We start from the raw sequence: 22933 nt of genomic DNA on the forward strand, positions 1-22933 counted from the left end.
GAAGGGAATAGCTACCCACTCCAGTATTCTGGCCTGGAAAATTCCATGGACAGTATAGTTCATGGGGTCACAAAGAGTAGGACACAACTGATCAACTTTCACTTTCATCAGGGTTTGTATATTCTGCGAAATTAAGTTTAACTAAGCCAGGTACTGTCAATTGGTTGTTAAACTTTAAAGTTAATTCTTTTAATCAAAATTGTAAGAGTCGTATATATTCATAGAGACAGAATTTTTATTATCATTCTGAATTTCCAACTGGTCAGTATTATTTTCTACCTGGAAAGCCATGAAACATCAAAATCAAACCATGTAAAGGGTAATAAATGTTTTGATCAGTAAGTCCCCTATTTCTTTCTTTTCTCTCTTTTATTTTTTAAATTATGAAAGTATGATAACAACTTTACAGGAGACCTGGAAAATACAGAACAAAGTTTATGCCCTCTATTTCTGTTTGACTCAATACCATCCTCATAGCTACCTCACCCTCTGCCTTGCTCACCATGCAATCAGTTAAGATTCACTCTGAAAAATCTTTCAAATCTGTTCTCTCTTCTTCATTGTCAATACATCAGCAATCAGAGCCTTTTTCCCTTTCATGTGAACAATTACTATAACTTCCACATCCTTCATGGCACGCAACTCCAGTACTCTTGCCTGGAAAATCCCATGGACAGAGGAGCCTGGTAGGCTGCAGTCCATGGGGTCGCTAAGATTCGGACACGACTGAGCGACTTCACTTTGACTTTTCACTTTTGTGCATTGGAGGAGGAAATGGCAACCCACTCCAGTGTTCTTGCCTGGAGAATCCCATGGACAGAGGAGCCTGGTGGGCTGCCATCTATGGGGTCGCACAGAGTCGGACACGACTGAAGCGACTTAGCAGCAGCAGCCACATCCTTCTTTCTAGCTCCCCACCCAACTAGTTACACAGGAAGAGAAGTAATCCTGAAATCATCTCACTGATTGGTTTACTCTCCTACTCTAAAAATTAAAGGATTTGCTTATACAACAAGGTCTAAACTCTATAGGGAGGCGAAAAAAAAACCCTCGTATTTTGTGAGTATGCATAATAAAATAATCTCTCAAGTTTGATAGTCCTCAGTTCATATTCTGGGTTCACATTTCCTAGAATACCTTTTGGGCTTCCCTGATGGCTCAGTGTTAAAGACTATGCCTGCCAATGTGAGAGACACAGGCTTGATCCCTGGGTCAGGAAGATCCCTGGAGAAGGAAATGGCAACCCACTCCAGTATTCTTTCCTGGGAAATCCTGTGGACAGAGGAGGAGGCTGGTGGACTACACTCCATGGGGTTGAAAAAGAGTCGGACATGACTTAACAACTAAACAACCATCCATCAAGTTACAGTCCATAATATCAAACTCCTTAACTATAACTGGACTCCACACTTATCTCAGAAGGGGTAGTAGAAGGCTCAAATGAAGTAGCCTTTTTGAAGTAGGAACATCTCAATCTGATTTTGGTATTGATCATCTGGTGATCTCCATGCATAGAGTTGTCTCTTGTGTTTTTGGAAGAATACTAACATATTGTTCTTTACAACATCAAACTTTATTTTCCCCACCAACCACACCCACAACTGAGGATTGTTTCTGCATTTACCTGGCCTCTTCATTCTTTCTGGAACTGTTTCTCCACTTTTCCCAAGTAGCATATTGGACACCTGCCGACCTGGGGGCTCATCTTTCGGTGTCATATCTTTTTGCATTTTCATGATCTTTATGGGGTTCTTGAGGCAAGAATATATAGTTAACATCTAACAGTTGTGAGATATTTAATGATTTTCTGTTAAAATCAGCTGAAATTTCTAAAAATTATTTTAGGCAAATGGGAAAGTCAGAAATGTCAGGACTATCTTCTAAGCAATATATCAAAATGCTTTCTGAATTAAGATGAAAAATATGTGTTCAGCCACAAAAAAAAAAAAAATAAAAAAAGAAATTGGGTCATTTGTAGAGATGTGGTTGGCCCTAAAGTCTGTCATACAGAGTGAAGTCAGTTAGAAAGAGAAAAAATAAATATCGTATATTAACACATGTATATGGAATCTAGAAAAGTAGTATCGATGAACCTATTTGCAGGCAGCAATGGGACCCAGACATAGAGAATGGACTTATGAACGTAAGGGTAAGGGGGGCAGGAAGAATTGGGAGATTGGGACTGACATACATACGCTACTGTGTGTAAAATAGCTAGCTAGTGGGAACCTATTGTACGGCACTGGGAGCCCAGTTTGGTGCTGTGTGAGGACCTAGATGGGTGGGATAGGAGGTGGGGTAGGAGGGACATGCAAGAGGGAGGGGATATATGTACACTTATAGCTGATTCACTTCATTGTATAGCAGAAATTAATATAACATTGTAAAGCAACATACCACAATTTAAAAAACCGACACATCCAAATTTTAAGGATAAATTTCTTGACTATATTATAGTTCTTTTAAAAGTTTTTCTTTTTTTAAAATATGACATTTATGCTAACTGGTAAATAATACACTTAAGATACTCAATGCTTGCCTATGCTGGATACCAATGTGCTTAACGTAATGTCTTATACTTATTTTGCAGCTTTTCTTTTAAAATACTTTCAATTATCACTTAAAAAATGGATGAGTCATCTTGTATCACTATCAAGAAATATATTAAATGTTCCCCATTTAAAACTTTGAACTTAAAATAATTTTGAACACACTCTGCAGGGCATTGTATCAGGCGGTTACAGGTATGGCATCTATTCATAGACTATAATCATGGATTTTATGAATACTTTGATATGTTTTTCAAGGAGGAACTTAAAAGTAAATCACTATAATAAAAAAATGAATTTGTTTTAAGATAGAAAGGAGGTGGTTTCTAAGTGACCCATTAGCTTTGGTCATGAAACTGTAATTTTGAAGGTTTGAAGGTCATAATTTTGAAGCTGAGCAGCACTACAGCTTTTGTTAAGAAATGAGTTGGAAAACTGTATTACCAATGTTATTGCAAAGGAGTTCAGATGTTATATATTTCTCTTCTCTGTGATGTTTCCATAGAAACAGTGACTGAGAAATCAACGTTAATATTTGCTGCTTCAGTGTTTCACTTTTCACATAACACACATCTGTGTGCTTAAATATATGTTTATATATGTACATGCTTATGTATCTTATATAAGAATGTACATATAAAGACAATAGCAACTTGTTATTCAATTACTATTATAATATTAATTTATTGTTGTTAAACACACACACACCAAAACTCAAATCCTGTATACAGGTGAGTTGAAAAAGCAGACTAAAAACCCTAGGGCAAAACAAGGTCCCTTTTGCATAACTTTGTTATCTATTTTTCTTTCATTATACTGATAATTAACATGGACTGCATAAAGTTCTAGTTAGTTTTGGATTGAACTACATGTAAAAATAAGGGCTTCCCAGGTGGCAGAGTGGCAAAAAAGCCGCCTGAAAATGCAGGAGACACAAAAGACACAGGTTTGATCCCTGGGTTGGAAGATCCCCTGGAGTAGGAAACAGCAACCCACTCCAGTATTCTTGCCTGGAAAATTCTATGAATAAAAGGAGCCTGGCAGGCTATAGACCATGGAGTCACAAAGAGTCAGACACAACTGAGCGCACATGTACTTTTACACTTTATTTCTGTTCAATATTATTATTTGCACAGAAATTGTATAATTTAAACTATCGTTAAAATATCTATAGGCCACCATCTAGCATATTTAAAGGCACTTGACATTTTAAACCTGGAAACTCCTAAAAGAATATGGGGAAAATTGTCAGTTCATATATAAGAAAATTTGTTTCTTACATATGGCACATAACGTGAGAGCAATACTGTATATCTCTGGCTATTTTTAAATGCTGAATTTTGGTAGAAAATTACTACATACTTTATATCAGTTTTTCTTTGTGTAATTTAATGTGAGGGTGTCAGCCTCCTCTGGGAAATAAAGCACTTAACATTCTGGAATACAGAAGGGCTATAGCAATAATTTGTGCTTATTTGAAGAGTGAAGTCAGGAGGGATTTAAGCTGAATAGCAGGTACTCTGTTAACTTCTTTTTCTTAAGTGCTAAGCTGTCAGATAGCAGAGCAATATAAATGAAAGATCCTTTCCAACAGATGTGGGCTTGTGGTAGTATATCTTTACCCTTTATAGAACCATTTAGATTCTCATATTCATAGACTGCTTGGATATTTCCTTTTATTTAATTAATGACACTCATATTATAAATTGTTAGCTAGGTTCTTACTATGTGCTAGGCATTAGGCTACATACTTTGTCATTTAATTAAAAACATACTTCTTTAAGGCAAGTAGTATTATTTTTTCAAATATCATAGATAGTCCAGAAATCTAGTGTAAGATAGTCTTACACTACAGCTTGTATTTTAACCAATGTATATACCACCTATTGATAGAAATTGGGTTAACTCATAGTATTTGTACTCATTATCTCTAGTTTAATCAGTAGGGTCTATGGAAAAGAATGTTTTTTTCAACCAACTCAAGTGAATCCTCTACTGAGTATTATTTTGTGTAACATTTCATATCTATTCATTAATTGTTCATTTTAATTAGATAATAGCAATTATCAGAAGCATTTATTTTAGAGTGGGAAGTTTTCAAAAATATGCATGTTATTCAACCTTTGAACTTTCTTTAATTTTGCTTTTTTTTGTTGTCTACAAGTGAATGGCTTAAATTTGCCATGAAAAATAATATGGGTCCTGTTAATATCCTTCAATAAAATTTTACTTTTTTTCCAAAGGTACATATATGTGTTTCATTGTATTTTAAAAAGCTGTATAAATTGCATATTTTAAAATTTACAGTTTATTTTTCTGTTTTGTTTTTAATATAGCTCATATTCTAACTTCTGCTTTTGAATTTCAGTATAGACTATCTTACTACATGATTACAGAATCTAGAGCTCATACACCTCCAACTCCAATCCAGTACAATATGGATTATTCTTAAATTCTACTATGTCTTATTTCAATTTCTTTCTTTCATTCTTGTTTTCAAAATATGTCTAGTTATTACCACCATTTTTAAAGTATTTAGAAATTTATTGTTTGGAGGTTTAGGATGTTGACATTTTTTTCCAACTGTGTGAAACAAAACCTAAATCATCATCTTTTCCAGAATTTCACAAACTAATATTTTATTTCCTTGTTTTTTGAAACAATTAAGAAAAGAAATAATAATATAAAAATAAAGGTAGGGTCAAGACTGATAGAAAAAAATGCTTGTTCCTTAGGGACTAGATTTTAACTTGTTGTCTTTGGAAAAAAGTAACTGAGTCAACTGAATTTCAAGTAACTCATATCTCAGTGTATAATTAAGAGGAAATAATAGATCTGGGTGAGAAATAATAGATCTGAATATATCAATTAATGGTATATTCAGAGAAAGTCTAGTTCACTGAGGAAATGATAGTCATGTGAACAAATTTCCAAGTATAAATGTTTCATGATTATGATAATCTGCATGGTAGAAGAGATGGTTGGATAAGTTATTTTGCTTTGCTACATGTTAAATGAAATTTTGTGTTTGACTATATAATTCCCTTTTTATTAAGTGTTTGTTGTTCACTCAGTCGTGTCCCACTCTCTGTGACCCCATGGACTGCAGCACGCCAGGCTTCCCTGTCCTTCACCATCTCCTGGAGTTTGCTCAAACTTATGTCCATTGAGCTGGTGATGCCATCCAACCATCTCATCCTCTGCCATCCCCTTCTCCTACTGCCTTCAATCTTTCCCAGCATCAGGGTCTATATAACATCTAAATGTTCATTTAGGTAGTCCAGACACTGAATAAGAATTTCTACCTGTGGGGATCATATTTACTAAATTATGGATTCAACTTTTTACTCTGGTTAATCTAAAATACTAGAAAGTGAAATGTGAACAGCTTATAAAGAAATATAAAGGAGGACATAGAAAAATAGTGATCACAAAAAATTAAAAAAAAAACCTGAACATTTTATTTTAATATTTTATCTCTACACTTTTAGAAAAAGCTACTCTAGCACATAGAAATTTATGATAACTTCAAATTGTTTTAAGGTTAGAAGTAAAGAATTATTATTAGTAAATAATAGTTTGGAACATCTTGATTCAAAATCACAGGTTTGGACATACTAGACATAATGCTGCTACTGCTGCTTCTAAGTCGCTTCAGTCGTGTCCGACTCTGTGCGACCCCAGAGACGGCAGCCCACCAGGCTCCCCCGTCACTGGGATTCTCCAGGCAAGAACACTGGACTGGGTTGCCATTGCCTTCTCCAATGCATGAAAGCGAAAAGTGAAAGTGAAGTCGCTCAGTCGTGTCCGACTCTTTGTGACCCCATGGACTGCAGCCTACCAGGCTCCTCTGTCCATGGATTTTCCAGGCAAGAGTACTGGAGTGGAGTGCCATTGTCTTCTCCATCTAGACATAATATATGACTTTAAATAAAAGCCATTACATGTTCAACTTTCTTAAGAGTTTGCTCCTTGTCCAAAAATTATGTAAATTTAAATGATTATTTTATTTCTGTTCTTAAAAGAGACAGTCCTCTTTTTCTAAAAATAAATATGAGCAAAAGTTTGATCTTTTCTCAAATGGTACTTGTAATCACAATCTACAATCCATGAGGAAAAACTTCAAAAGCACTTTAAAAGAAAGACTTGCCTTTCCCTCTTTTAAAGCCTTGGTTTTTACTCCACTGAATTAATAAGCTGCAAATAGGGCAGAAACCTGGATGAAATATCGGTGATGTATGATCTTGGGTACACAATTCTCTAGATTTAGTCTTCCACTGATCAATTCAATTGGCTTTTTTTTTTTTTTTTTGGTTTTCCTAATTTGTCCTGAAAAGACAGTTTTCTCAGCTTGCGTGTCAAGGTTTCTTACAATACCCTAATTTTCTAGATACTTTAAGATGTCAAAATGTCTTGATATACAACTTTAAAATTACCTACCTCCCACTTACACAAAATTCAACAACTAAAATGTGTCTATGTATTGCCACATTTCTTCATGAAACAAACCTCTCTCTCCCTGTCTCCCTATCCCTCTTCTCCAACTGATCTTCACCCTTTTATTCACAGTAAGTGATTTCTGCCCTGTGTATCTTGACTATATGATAACAAATTATAGCTTTTATGGGGTATTTTTCTCTATAATTGAATCAACTTTCTATTTTATACTTTGTACATTTTTGCTCAAAGTTCTGCATTTTAGAATGCTGCATAGCAAATGTATCATCACATTCAAATTACTAAATTGCTTAAAAAAAATGATTTCCCGAGAAGCGTTTAGTGTGTTATACAGCACACTGGTTGATGCTGTACAGTTAATTCTTTTATATTCAATGGGAATTATTAGCTATTAGATTAAACAGGATTATTACGGAATTTTATATGTCTTCCTGTTTTTTACATATTATTTATAACATGGTGATAAATGCAACACAATACCCTCACAAGTTCCTTAGTATTGAAAAATGATCAATTATTGTTACTTGAAGCAAAGGATAATAATGCAACATAAACACAATCTTCTCTCCAATGACTCTTCTGTCAACATAGTTCGGTATGATGGAAAATTATATAACTAAATCACAATCTGGTTAAATTTCATGGCCATTGTTTCTTCTACAAAATGCTGTCATCTTAAAATAATGAAGATTTGTTCGTTTCCTTTCTTTGCCTAAAATAGTATTTAGCCATTGGTATTTTTAATCCTAAAACATAAAATCACTGAACAGGAAAAAAGATAGGATTTGAGAATACCTTAAATTTTTGTCCTTTTTAGAATTTATTGATTGTGCTACCCTCCCTCAAGGGAAAAAAAAACTAAAAATAAAACAATTGTAGAAAAAATTATAGCCAATTAAAGAACAAAGAATAATAGGTCAAAGACTTAATTATTAGAACTGTGATCCTTTTTTACATTTGAAATAAACTACAAGCAGTGTTAATTTGAGAGTTTTTCAAAGTTATAGCCAATCATTGGCATTCTTAATATTGAGTAATTACAGCTTTATTTCCCATAACCATTGGAAATGTCTTTCACTAGAAATAACAATTGGATTCTTTTCAGCTAATAAAAACCCTGGCCGGTAGTACAGGAAAATCAAGCTTTAAGCTTTAGGAGGCTATACACAAGGCAATTCTGCCCTACGAACCCCTGAGATTACATTTCTGTTAGCTAGATTTCCAAATTCTTTTGACACACTTAAACTTCTCCCTGGACCTTTAAATGCTTCATGCAGCCAAAATTTCAAATTCTTACTTACCATTAAATTCTTAATACAAAAGCATTCTTTAACCTACGTACAACTTGTGGTGGTCAACAGGACACATCTAGAGCCAGATGCCTGGATTCAGCATGTTCGGTCCTGCCCCTGACTGGGCATGCTGTCAGCACTCTGTGCCTCAGTGTCCTCATTCCTCTGTTAGTAATGGTACTGTCCTCCTAAGTTATGTATGTGTGCTTAGTCATGTCTTTGTCGTGTCTGACTCTGCAGCCCCATGGACTGTAGACCGCCAGGCTCCTCTGTTCATGGAATTTTCCAGGCAAGAACCCTGGATTGCCATTTCCTTCAGATCTTCCTGACCCAGAGAACAAACCTGCATCTCTTGCATCTCCTGAAATAGCAGGTGGATTCTTTACCACTAGTGCCACGTGGGAAAAATGTGCTTGTGTATGTAGGGATTATTAAATGGGTTAATACACATGAACGTCTTGGAGGAGTACCTGGCATGTCACAAGCATCATAGAGCATCCTTTATTTTTAAACTGAAGTATAGTTAATTTATAATGTTTCAGCTGTACAACAAAGTGATTCAGTTATGTGTAAATAGATATACATATATATCTGTATTCTTTTCAAATTATTTTCCATTATAGACTATTACAAGATATTAAATATAACAGTTCTATGTGCTATACAGTAGGCCCTTGTTTATTTTATGTACAGAAGGATTCATTTTTATTAAATACACTTATTGTTATAAATCTCATGTCACTATTTTATAACTTTTTATTAACTCTTCTTAGTACTCACTGTAAAAAAACTTATTTCTTCTATCTTCCCAAAATGGCATTTTTTTATGCTTTGCTGTACCTGAAGCCTATCTTTTCCTAGCTAACACAGTATTCAAATCAAGTCATGTACTATTATTGTTGCTGTTGTTTAGTCACTAAGTCTTGTATGAAATTTTGTGACCCCAGAGACTGCAGCATGCTAGGCTTTCCTGTCCTTCACTATCTCCTGGAGCTTGCTCAAACCTCAACCTCATGTCAATTGAGTCAGTAATGCCATCCAACCATTTCATCTTTTGTTGTCCTCTTCTCCTCCTGCCCTCAATTTTCCCCAGCATCAGGGTCTTTTCAAATGAGTCAGCTCTTCACATCAGATGGCCAAAGTATTGGAGTTTCAGCCTCAATATCAGTCCTTCCAGTGAACAGCCAGGAGTGATCTCTTTAGGATGGACTGGTTGTATCTCCTTGCAGTCCAGGGAGCTCTCAAGAGTCTTCTCCAACACCACAGTTCAAAAGCATCGATTCTTCCGCACTCAGCTTTCTTTATAGTCCAACTCTCACATCCATACATGACTACTGGAAAAACCATAGCCTTGACTAGACAGACCTTTGTTGGCAAAGTAATGTCTCTGCTTTTTAATAAATATGCTGTCTAGGTTGGTCCAATGGAGAAGGGAATGGCAAAACACTTCCGTATTCTTGCCTTGAGAACCCCATGAACAGTATGAAAAGGCAAAATGGTAGGATACTGAAAGGGGAACTTCCTGGGTCAGTAGGTGCCCAATATGCTACTGGAGATCAGTGGAGAAATAACTTCAGAAAGAATGAAGGGATGGAGCCAAAGCAAAAACAATACCCAGTTTTGGATGGGACTGGTGATAGAAGCAAGGTCTGATGCTGTAAAGAGCAATATTGCATAGGATCCTGGAAATAGAGGAAAGAATGCAAAGAAATAGAGGAAAATAACAGAATGGGAAAGACTAGAGATCTCTTCAAGAAAATTAGAGATACCAAGGGAACATTTCATGCAAAGATGAGCTCGATAAAGGACAGAAATGGTATGGACATAACAGAAGCAGAAGATATTCAGAAGAGGTGGCAAGAATACACAGAAGACCTGTACAAAAAAGAGCTTCCGGACCCAGATAATCATGATGATGTGATCACTGACATAAAGCCAGACATCCTGGAATGTGAAGTCAAGTAGGCCTTAGAAAGCATCACTATGAACAAAGCTAGTGGAGGTGATGGAATTCCAATGAGGCTATTTCAAACCCTGAAAGATGATGCTGTGAAAGTTCTGCTCTCAATATGCCAGCAATTTTGGAAAATTCAGCAGTGGCCACAGGACTGGAAAAGGTCAGTTTTCATTCCAATCCCAAAGAAAGGCAATGCCAAAGGATGCTCAAACTACCGCACAATTGCACTCATCTCACATGCTAGTAAAGTAATGCTCAAAATTCTCCAAGCCAGGCTTCAGCAATATGTGAACCGTGAACTTTCAGATGTTCAAGCTGGTTTTAGAAAAGGCAGAGGAACCAGAGCTCAAATTGCCAACATCCGCTGGATCATGGAAAAAGCAAGAGAGTTCCAGAAAAGCATTTCTGCTTTATTGACTATGCCAAAGCCTTTGACTGTGTGAATCACAATAAACTGTGGAAAATTCTGAAAGACATGGAATACCAGATTACCCGACCTGCCTCTTGAGAAACCTGTATGCAGATCAGGAAGCAACAGTTAGAACTGGACATGGAACAACAGACTGGTTCCAAATAGGAAATGGAGTACGTCAAGGCTGTATATTGTCACCTTGCTTATTTAACTTATATGCAGAGTACATTATGAGAAAAGCTGGGCTGGAAGAAACACAAGCTGGAATCAAGATTGCTGGGAGAAATATCAGTAACCTCAGATATGCAGATGACACCGCCCTTATGGCAGAAAGTGAAGAGGAACTAAAAAGCCTCTTGATGAAAGTGAAAGTGGAGAGTGAAAAAGTTGGCTTAAAGCTCAACATTCAGAAAGCTAAGATCATGGCATCTGGTCCCATCACTTCATGGGAAATAGATGGGGAAACAGTGGAAACAGTGTCAGACTTTATTTTGGGGGGCTCCAAAATCACCGCAGATGGTGACTGCAGCCATGAAATTAAAAGACGCTTACTCCTTGGAAGGAAAGTTATGACCCACCTAGATAGCATATTGAAAAGCAGAGACATTACTTTGCCAACAAAGGTCCATATAGTCAAGGCTATGATTTTTCCAGTGTTCATGTATGAATATGAGAGTTGGACTGTGAAGAAAGCTGAGTGCCGAAGAATTGATGCTTTTGAACTGTGGTGTTGGAGAAGACTCTTGAGAGTCCCTTGGACTGCAAGAAGATCCAAACAGTCCATTCTAAAGGAGATCAGTCCTAGGTGTTCATTGGAAGGACTGATGCTGAAGTTGAAACTCAGTACTTTGGCCACCTCATGCGAAGAGTTGACTCATTGGAAAAGACCCTGATGCTGGGAGGGATTGAAGGCAGGAGGAGAAGAGGACGACAGAAGATGAGATGGCTGGATGGCATCACCGACTCGATGGACATGAGTTTGAGTGAACTCCGCGAGTTGGTGATGAACAGGGAGGCCTGGTGTGCTGTGATTCATGGGTTTGCAAAGAGTCGGACATGACTGAGTGAGTGAACTGAACTGAGGTTCGTCATAACTTTCCTTCCAAGGGGTAAGAGGCTTTTAATACATAGCTGCAGTCACCATCTGCAGTGATTTTGGAGCCCCCCAAAATAAAGTCTGACACTGTTTCCACTGTTTCTCCATCTGTTTGCCATGAAGTGATGGGACCAGATGCCATGATCTTCGTTTTCTGAATGTTGAGCTTTAAGCCAACTTTTTCACTCTCCTCTTTCACTTTCATCAAGAAGTTCTTTAGTTCTTCTTCACTTTCTGCCATAAGGGTGGTGGCATCTGAATATCTGAGGTTATTGATATTTCTCCCAGCAATCTGGCTGCAGTCACCATCCACAGAAAATTTGGAGCCCCCAAAAATGATATCTCGCACTGTTTCCACTTTTCCCCCATCTTTTGTCATGAAGTAATGTGACTGGATGTCCTGATCTTAATTTTTTGAATGTTGAGTTTTAAGCCAGCCTTTTCACTTTTCTCTTTCACCCTCATCAAAAGGCTGTTAAGTTCCTCCAGCATTTGAGTAGTATCATCTGCAATCCTGAGGTTGTTTAAATTTCTCCTGGCAATCTTAATTCCATTTTGTGCTTCCTCCAGCCTGGAGTTTGCATGATGTACTATGCATACAAGTTAAATAAGTAGGATGACAACACACAGCCTTATCAGACTCTTTTCCCAATTTTGAATCAATCGGTTGTTCCATGTCTGGTTCTAACTGTTTCTTCTTGACCCACATACAGTTTTCTCAGAAGGCAGGTAATGTGGTCCAGTATTCCCATCTCTTTAATAACATTCCATACTTGTGATCCACACAGTCTAGAGCTTTTAAGTAGTCAATAAAGCAGAAGTATATGTTTTTCTGGAATTCCCTCGCATAAGCTTAAATGCATGTATGCGTGCTCAGTCATTCCAACTCTTTGTTACCCCATGGACTGTAACCCACCAGGCTCCTCTGTCCAGGGAATTCTCCAGGCAAGATATTGGAGCTATTTGCTACTTCCTTATCCAGGGAATCTTCCTGATCAAAGGATCAAACCAGAGTCTCTTGTGTCTCCAGCATTGGCAGAGGGATTCTTTACCACTGCATCACCTTGGAAGTCCATAGTCTTAAATAGAGGAAAGTTAGATCAAGGAATTTGTATTAGTTTCCTCTTGCTGTCACAAATTGTCACAAATTAACTGATTTAAAATAGCACAAATACATTATCTTACAATTCTATTAGTTAGAACTCTGGCACAGATCGCATTGGGTTAGAATCAAGGCAACAGTAGGTTGCATTCCTTTCCGAAGGCTCTAGATAAGATACATTCTCTTGACTTTACCATTTTCTAGAGGTTAGCTACATTCTTTGACCCAAAGCCCCTTCCTCAATCTTCAAAGCCAGCAGCATCAAGCCAAGTCCTTTTCATGCTGCCTTTTTTATTTTTCTCTGATTCTCTCTCTTCTGCCTCCATTTCCACTTTTAAAAACCTCTGCAATTTCATTCAGCCTTCCTGGATAATCCAGGAAAATCTATTTAAAGTTCATCTGATTAGCAATTGTATATACATCTTTTCTTAATTCGCTTCCCACATAACATAATATGTTAACATAACATGTCCCAGGAATTAGGAGGTGGATGTATTTGGGGGCACTTATTTTGCCTGCCACAAAAGTTAAGGATTTATCCACAGGATGTGTAATATGATGACTATCTTGGAGAGAGTTTCTTGGGAGGATGCGAGGGGTGGAAGTAATAGTTCAGTAAATGCAGAATGAAGTGGGCGGTGAGAAATAGAGTGACCATGGAAAACTCTGAGAAGCTTGGTTGTGAGTAAGAGGAAGCAGAGTGTGGCTGTGCATGGTTTGGAATCTAGGAAGTATTATTTTATGGGAAATTGAAAAACTCTCTAAACCAATATGAAGTATCCAATTGAAGGAGGTTGTCTGTACAACAGAGAGAAGTGATACTCATTAGCTTAAGGTTTCTGAGAGAACAGGTAGGGAAATAATATTAAGTCTGCATTTGCCCCTATTATAAATAGAAGAAATGAAGGTAGACATGTAGACACATTTATATTAACGTGTTATTAGCGGAAATCTGAAAGGTTCACATTTTATGTCCTCTTTTCCCACATTAAATGCCAACAAGCAAAGGAAAATTGAATTAGCAAACTGAGGACATGATCATTAAAAAAGAAACATAGCATATAGCTATCGTATTTCCCCAGTGCCTGAAAATTCCTGCCAGCTAAGTGAAAACTCCTAGCTCACACTGCCCATAAATGAGGTAACTTCCTAGTGTTGTCAAGTTTTATGCTCCATCAAGGTCGATGGTGTACTTTACACTGTTTGGGAAACATAAACCATTTCCCACTCATGCTATCATCATAAAACACTTTGGATTTTTGACTAAATAACTGACTAGGCAGCAATTTGTTTGGAGAATGATGGAGCCAACTGATTTCTAATGGAGTCTCAGAAGATTCTGAGAAAAAGAGAATGTACCATTAACAGAAACAAACATGGATATGGAATGTACCAAAGCTTATTTTCACATCTCGGGTACAATTTATTACTAAACTAAGGGTCAAAAGGCCCATTAAGATCCAGAGTCTAAAGCAGCCAATGAATATGTTCTTTTATATTCAGGAAGCCAGAGGCACCAAGAACTAGGTGCTACTCTTTTCCTGCTTTATAAATAGGATGGATATTCTAAGTGTACCAATTAGAGGAGATAGATACAGCTCAGCAAGATACTCTGGTCAGGGTTGCAAGATAAATCACAGAATACCTAGTTAAAACTGAACTTTTGATAAAGAGCAAACAATTATTTTAAGCATAAGTATGCACTAGATATTGCATCAAAAACTTTTACATTATTTTTTGTTTTGTTTTTCACATGAAATTCAAATTCAGATTTAGCTGGTTAACTGTGTGTCCTCTTTTTATTTGCTAATTCTGGCAACCATAACCCTACTGAAAATCCAGATATTGCCTATTTGCCAAGTGTAAAACTGGATTCATAAGCTGAAAAAATTTTCAAACCTCTTTCACACATGAGAATTCTGAGTATACTGTCTGAAATCCAAAATACTAATGTTTCTGGAATATTTCACTCGTTCATAACAAATTGTAGGTTTGCAATTTAAACAGGACTAAAATAGCTATTTTGGGAAAACACTTGTGGTTGCTACATGTTTTGGGGCCATGGATTTCCTTGAAGTCTTCCCTGATAAACCTTTTCAGGACTAATTATCTATTATTTTTTTTGTTTGTTTCACTATAATGCATAATTTTGTTTGTTCATTAATCCATCAATGAATTGGCCAAATAAAAGTTGATTTGTGCTGTGCTTAGTTGCTCAGTCATGTCCAGCTCTTTGCGACCCCACGGACTGTAGCCCACCATGCTCTTCGGTCCATGGGGATTCTCTAGGTAAGAATATTAGAGTGGGTTGCCATGCCCTCTTCCAGGGGATCTTCCCAACCCGGAGATCAAACCCAGGTCTTCTCCCTTGCTGACAGATTGTTTACCATCTGAGCTATCAGGGAAGCCCAAAAGTGGATTTAGGTAACCATAATCTTTGTAGAATAGGCTACTTTTCCAGACCTATTTTTATATCAGAAGTAACAGACCAGATGACACCAAGTATTATCATCCATTTGGATAACATTTCCTTGAAATCTACCTCATGAGTACCTACTCATTTACATTGTTCATGAATATGACTGACTGGCTACACCTAAAGAAGTAAAGATAAAATGGTGAAGAAGATATACCAGAACTTGCACTGGAGACACCAACATCTGTAATATTAGAGAGAGAACAATATTAGGAAAGTGTCAATGAAAAAAGGCAATGCAGAGGAATAAGATGCATTGATGTCACGGAGGCCATCATGACAGCCACTCTAAGTGGTCCAGATTTGGTGATCAGGGACACTGATCAGATCTCTAAACTGAGATTCTGAATTTTCTATTGCAGAGGCCATCAAGCAATTGCTTGGTGACGTTAAAATACAGTGAGGAGGAGGTCAGTGTGGTTGGAGCAGAGTGGGGAGTGCGATTAAAGACAAGTGAGAGAAGTTGGCTGGTGAGATTGCGCAGGGTTCTGTAAGCCAGAGCAAGGAATTCAGTATAATTGGTACTATTCTTTCATTGCTGAAAAGACTTAAGGAAACTTCAAGCAAGAGAATAGCATGGTAAGTGCTGAATTGTAAGAAAACAGGGTGAAAAACTTGAGCTATTTTCAAAGATAAATGATAAGTAAGTAAGCAAGTACTTACTTAGTAAGTACTGTGTCAAAATAAAATGTTTCTCTATGCCCATAAGGTAAAATATTGAAATTGCTAAAAACAATGTCAGAGCATATAGCTAAGAGGAAAATGTGCGCAAAAAGACAACAATGACGTATTTTATCATGATAAATGTAGACGAAGCAAAGTTTCTTATCAAAAATACAAAAGCTCTCATATTAGCTAAGACCAAAGAAATCCAATAAAATGACTACAGATTTGTTGACTCATAAATATATGTACATAGATGTTGCTATTGAACTGTTTAAAAACAAATATCCATTTTAATCTATTCTTTAAATACATTAAATATGTATTAAGCTCTAATGTTTTGAATTTTAACATAAAATACCAAATTTCAGACATGCTGTAATAATTAAAATGCTAATTCCCAGGTGTTAACAATGTTAGCTAGACTTATTGCGATGATCTCTTTGCAATGTACACAAGTATCAAATCATTATGTTGCCTACCTAAAACTAATAAACACAAGGTATTCAGAGTTTTACATTGACATATACACATTACTGTATTTAAAATAGATAACCAATAAATATCTACTGTATAGCACAGGGAACTCTGCTCAATATTCTGTAATAACTTAAATGGGAGAATAATTTGAAAAAGAATAGACACATATGTAATGTACGGGGCTTCCCTAGTAGCTCAGATTATAAGGAATCTGCTTGCAGTGTGGGAGATCTGGGTTCCATCCCTGGGTTAGGAGGATCCCCTGGAGAAGGGAATGGCAACCCACTCCAATACTCTTGCCTGGCAAATTCCATGGACAAAAGAGCCTGGAAGGCCACAGTTCATAGGGTCCCAAAGAGTTGAGCATGACTGAGCGACTAACACACACACACACCTATATAGGTATAACTGAATCACTTTGCCATAAACCCGAAACTAACACTGTTAATTAACTATGCTGCTGCTGTTGCTGCTAAGTCGCTTCAGTCATGTGTGACTCTGTGTGACTGCATAGACGGCAGCCCACCAGGCTCCCCTGTCCCTGGGATTCTCCAGGCAAGACTGGAGTGGGTTGCCATTTCCTTCTCCAATGCAAGAAAGTGAAAAGTGAAAGCGAAGTCGCTCAGTCCTGTCTGACTGTCAGTGACCCCATGGACTGCAGCCTACCAGGCTCCTCCACCCATGGGATTTCCCAGGCAAGAGCACTGGAGTGGGTTGCCATTTAACTATACATCAATATAAAATAAAAAAATAAAGAACAAGGTTTCTCATACTTGAAACAAATAAACATTTTTTGTAACTATCTTTGACTATTCAGTTCTTGGACTGATATCTAAGAAACAGCGTTTCATTACTAAAGGAAGAATATTTTAGATTGGTAATGAGGAAAAGAAATTAGAAATTTGTAGGGAAAAGTCTATATATAACTCAGATGGTTGCACAGAATTGAAATCTTAAAATATACCTGAGTCTGCCAGGATACTGAAAGCTAATTATCACGGTGAAAGGAGCTGACCTAAATAGAAGTGACTTCAACATCCCTCCTTCCACCTTCAAGGTGCTACATTTTCAGAGGTGTGTGTGAGAGTGTGTGTGTGTGTGTGCGTGCCTAAGTGATGCATGGTGATGGGGAATGCTGTGTTAAATCACAAAGGGGTGGTTATTCCAAGTCTTATATTCTTCTGTAGTGGAATAATTCCCTTAGTGAGATAATCGTTTTATAATTTGTTACTGATTGCACTTAGAAAGCATTTCATAAATGACAAATGAGAGATCCCTAGAGAGGGCTTGCAATTCTAATTAAGGTATGTGACAAAACTAAGTGTGATTTAAGAAATAAATGACTTGAGGTTTGGAGGAAGATTTTCATGGGGACACAGCACACCCACCTATCAACACTTTTATAAGCCATCCCCTCAAGGACGTCTGTGGTATGAGTTTGGGGTTCCATTTATCACTAAGGAAAAAAAATGCAGATTAAGTGGAAAGCTTATTATAACAGACATTCTGCACTTGGGAATTTCTGTCTAAATTTTATAAATTGAACTAATAAGTGATTGCCTGTCAATTAGAATGACTCTGGGCTCCCCAGGGTGGCTCAGCAGTCAAGAATCCACCTGCAGTGTAGGAGAAGCAGGAGACTTGGGTTCAATCCCTGGGTCAGGGAAATCCTCTTGAGGAGGTGTCAACTAAAACATACACAATCTGAAAGTACAGTGTTATTTTATTTGGTGAGACTGTTTAGGACTCTGAGCCCTGGGAGATACCATCTCAGCAGCTCTGAGAAAACTGCTCCAAGTAGGCAGGAGAGAGAGTCAGGCTATATACAAGTTTGCAGCAAAAGGAGCAGGCAGTCTGAACATCAAAGTTAAGGAATTTAGCATTCTATATATATGTGTGTGTGTGTATGTGTGTGTGTTAGTCACTCAGTCGTGTCCTGCTCTTTACAACCCCGTGGACTTGTAGCCCGCCAGGATCCTCTGTCTTTGGGATTTTGCAGGCAAGAATACAGGAGTTGGTTGCCATTTCCTTCTCCAGGGGATTTTCCTGACCTAGGGATCGAACCTGGGTCTCCCACATTGCGGACAGACTCTTCACCATCTGAGCCACTAGGGAAGACTGCTCTTTCCTATTCTATGCATGGGAAGATGCAAGCCTCTGGGCTCACTGATTTCATTCTTTTCATATGCCCCCTGGCTATCTAAGGTAAACCCTGTTTTCTTGTTTTCATTAAGAAGTGGCATATGGCTGCTTCTTGCATTCCCCCAGCTCCTCCGCAATCACCATGAGGGGTGGCAGGATCCTCTGGATCTCAGTTTTGGGGGCCCTCATTCCCATTTGGAGGCCAGAAGTCACTGATGGCTGTGACATTTCTTATTTATTGATATGGCAGGAGATATTTTCATTTCACAGAGGACACGGAAACCCACTCCAGTATACTTGCCTGGAGAATCTCATCAACAGAAGAGCCTGGTGGGCTATAGTCCACAGGGTGCAAACAGCTGGACACAACAGAAGCAACTGAGCATGCGAACACGAGAATGGCTTTAAAATAAATACTGATCATTTGACTCTAACTTACCATTCCCAATATTTTTAATGGATCCCCAGGCTGAAATCAGCTGCATTTCAAAATGAAAGCTCATTTCTTTTGTGTCACATGAATGGCAGTTAATAGTCCTTCAAGCTTTTCAGTGGAAACAATTACCAAAATAACTCCAACAATATTCACTCCTTCTCAATATTTGCTTCAGTGAAATATAAACAACTACAAATTTTGTTGAGTTCTTGATCATCTGGCAAATCAAGACAAAGCACAAAGATATGTTAGTTCTGAACAAGAGACAATTTATCTCATGAACAAAAAGCAGCTGTGGTCAGAGGACAAATCTTTGACAGTTACAATCATGCCTAATAAAAGGCCACCATAATTACAATGTTAATGTTTCTCAATCAGACCACATCAGTGCTCAGAAAACCAGGTTGCTTGTGAGATTCTGATGACTTTCTTTCTTATCAACTGTGAATCATGTCTTTCCTCTGCAATTAAGGCCTCTGATATGCATGGCAGTCAGCAGCACTGAAATAATGAAACAAATCAGGCCAAATATACTGCTGTTAGAGTTAGAAATGGGCTTCCCTTGTGGCTCAGACTACAAAGAATCTTCCTGTAATTACAATGCAGGAAATCTGGATTGGGAAGATCCTCTGGAGAAGGGAACGGCTAGCCACTCTAGTATTCTGGCCTGGAGAATTTCATGGACACAGAAGCCTGGTAGGCTACAGTCCACAAGGTCACAGAGTCAGACATGACTGAGTGACTTCCACTTTTTCTTCACTTTCTTCAAAGTTAGCAAAGCTACAACAAATGCTGATCTTTTGCCTCAACTTGTGCATAGATATGAACAAGTCACTCTAGAAATACTCCCATTTAGATTTAAAGGTATTAGCAAAGTGAAGATATGTTGTTGTTCAGTCATTCAGTCATGTCTAACTCTTTGCAACCGTATGGACTGCAGCACACCAGACTTCCCTGTCCTTAGCTCTCTCCCAGAGTTTGCTCAAACTCATGTCCATTGAGTCAGTGATATCATCAAACTATCTCATTCTCTGTCTCCCCATTCTCCTCTTGCCCTTAATCTTTCCCAGCATCAGGGTCTTTTCCAATGAGTCGTCTCTTTGGATCAGGTAGCCAAAATATCGGAGCTTCAGCTTTATCATCAGTCTTTCCAATGAATCAGTTCAGTTCAGTTCAGTTGCTCAGTCCGGTCCATTCCAATGAATATTCAGCATTGATTTCCTTTAGAATTGACTGGTTTGATCTCCTTGCTGTCTAAGGGACTCTCAAGTCTTTTTCAGCACCACAGTTCGAAAGCATCAATTCTTTGGCACTCAGCCTTCTTTATGGTCCAAATTTCACATTTCTACATGACTACTGAAGACCATAGTTTGATCGTAAGGACCTTTGTTGGCAAAGTAATCTCTCTGCTTTTTAATACACTGTCTAGCTTTGTCATGGATTTTCTTCCGAGGAGCAAGTATCTTTTAATTTCGTGGCTTCAGTCACTGTCTGCAGTGATTTTGGAGCCCAAGAAAATAAAGTCTCTCACTATTTCCATTGTTTCCCATCTGTTTTTCATAAAGTGATGGGACCAGATGCCATGAACTCCATTTTTTGAACGTTGAGTTTTAAGCCAACTTTTTCACCCTCCTCTTTCACCTTCATCAAGAGGTTCTTTAGTTCCTCTTCGCTTTCTGCCATTAGGTTGTTGTCATCTGCATATCTGAGGTTATTGGTATTTCTCCTGACAATCTTGATTCTAGGTTGTGCTTCATCCAGCTTGTGATTAATCATTCATTTTGCCATTTTTCATGATGTGCTCTGCATAGGAGTTAAATAAGTAAGTGATAATATACAGCCTTGATGTACTCCTTTCCCAGTTTGGAACCAGTCTGTTGTTCCATGTTCAGTTCTAACTGTTGCTTCTTGACCTGCATTCTCAGGAGGCAGGCAAGGTGATCTGGTATTCCCATATCTTGAAGAATTTTCATTTGTTGTGATCTACACAGTCAAAGATGTTAGCATAGTCAATGAAGCAGATGTAGATTTTTTTTTTTTTTTGGAATTCCTTTGCTTTCTCTATAATCTAATGGATGTTAGCAATTTGATCTCTGGTTCCTCTGCCTTTTCTAAATCCAGCTTTTACATCTAGTAATTCTTGTTTTACATACTGTTGAAACATAGCTTGAAGATTTTGAGCATTATCTTTCTAGAATGTGAAATGAGATCAATTGTGCAGTAGTTTGAACATTTATGGCATTGCCCTTCTTTGGGACTGGAATGAAAAGTGATCTTTTCTAGTCCTGTGGCCACTGCTGAGTTTTCCAATTTTGCTGGCATAATCAGCAGTTTCAGAGCATCATCTTCTGGAATTTTAAATAGCTCAGTTGGAATTCCATCACCTCCACTAGTTTTGTTCATAGTAATGCTTCCTAGGGGCTCACTTGACTTTGCACTCCAGAATGTCTGTTTTTAGGTGAGTGATCACACCATCGTGGTTATCTGGTCACTAAGATCTTTTTGTACAGTTTTCTATACATTCTTGCCCCCTTTTCTTAATATCTTCTGCTTCTATTTCTGTCCTTTATTGTGACCGTCTTTGCATGAAATATTACCTTGGTATGTCTAATTCTCTTGATGAGCTCTCTAGTCTTTCCTATTCTATTGTTTTCCTCTTTTTTTTTTTTTTTGGCATTGCTCACTTAAGAGGGCTTTCTTATCTCACCTTGCTATTCTTTGAACTCTGCATTCAGATGGATATATCGTTCCTTTTCTCCTTTGCCTTTCACTTCTCTCCTTTTCTAAACTCTTTGTAACACCTCCTCAGGATATGGCCCATTAAAAAAAAATTACATAATAATTTAATTGAAGACAGTGATGGATTCCTTTATTTGAAGGTTTTTGATAACTTCAACATATAAGATAAATATGCAACAGGATATAGTTCAACTATTTTTATGGTGAAATAGTATCTGACAGATTTTATTTTCTTGGGCTCCAAAATCACTATGGATGGTGACTGCAGCCACAAAATCAAAAGACACTGGCTCCTTGGAAGAAAAACTATGACAAACTTAGAGAGCAAATTTAAAAGCAGAGACATCACTTTCCCGGCACAGGTCCATATCATCAAAGCTATCTTTTTTCCAGTAGTCATGAATAGATGTGAGAGTTGAATCATAAAGAAGGCTGAGCATCAAAGAATTGATGCTTTCAAGCAGTGGTGTTGGAGAAGACTCTTGAGAGTCCCTTGGGCTGCAAGGAGATCCAACTAGTCCATCCTAAAGGAAATAAACCCTGAATATTCACTGACAGGACTGATGTTGAAGCTGAAGCTCAAATACTTTCATCACTTGATGTGTAAAGGGCTGACTCATTGGAAAAGACCCTGAAGCTGGCAGAGATTGAAGGTGAAGGGAGAAGGGGGTGGGAGAAGATGAGATGGTTTGATAGCAGCACTGGCTCAGTAGATATAAATTTTATCAAAGTCTAGGAGATCAGGGAGGATGGAGGAGCATATTGTGCTACAGTCCATAGGTTCACAGAGAGTTAGACACAACTTAGTGACTGAACAGCATCTGGTGCTTGTTGTATTTCATACAAAACTAAACTAAACTTCCATTAGAGTTTAGCTCATGTTTACAAACTTCGCTATTCAAAGAAACGTTTTTTTATTCTCTGCTCACTCTACATGCCAGATACCGTGATGGGCCTTTTACATGCATGATCTCTAATCCTCAGTGTAACTCTACACATTAAATATTCTTATTCTTATTTTACATATGAGGACATTTAGGAGCAAAAAAAACAAGGGGATTCCCAAAGAGAAAAATCAAGAATGTGGCACAGTTGACCCGCAAATAAATAAGCATAGTGGGAAGGGTGGTG

At 37.7% G+C, this 22933-nt stretch overlaps 1 pseudogene; it reads left to right on the forward strand.

Annotated features, from left to right (window-relative positions):
• LOC133256249 (oxysterol-binding protein-related protein 9-like) overlaps positions 1-22933 on the forward strand; it is a 154791-nt pseudogene that overhangs the window by 80918 nt on the left and 50940 nt on the right.

Source organism: Bos javanicus, chromosome 2, assembly GCF_032452875.1.
Source record: "Bos javanicus breed banteng chromosome 2, ARS-OSU_banteng_1.0, whole genome shotgun sequence".
In the NCBI taxonomy this organism is placed as follows: Eukaryota; Metazoa; Chordata; class Mammalia; order Artiodactyla; family Bovidae; genus Bos; species Bos javanicus.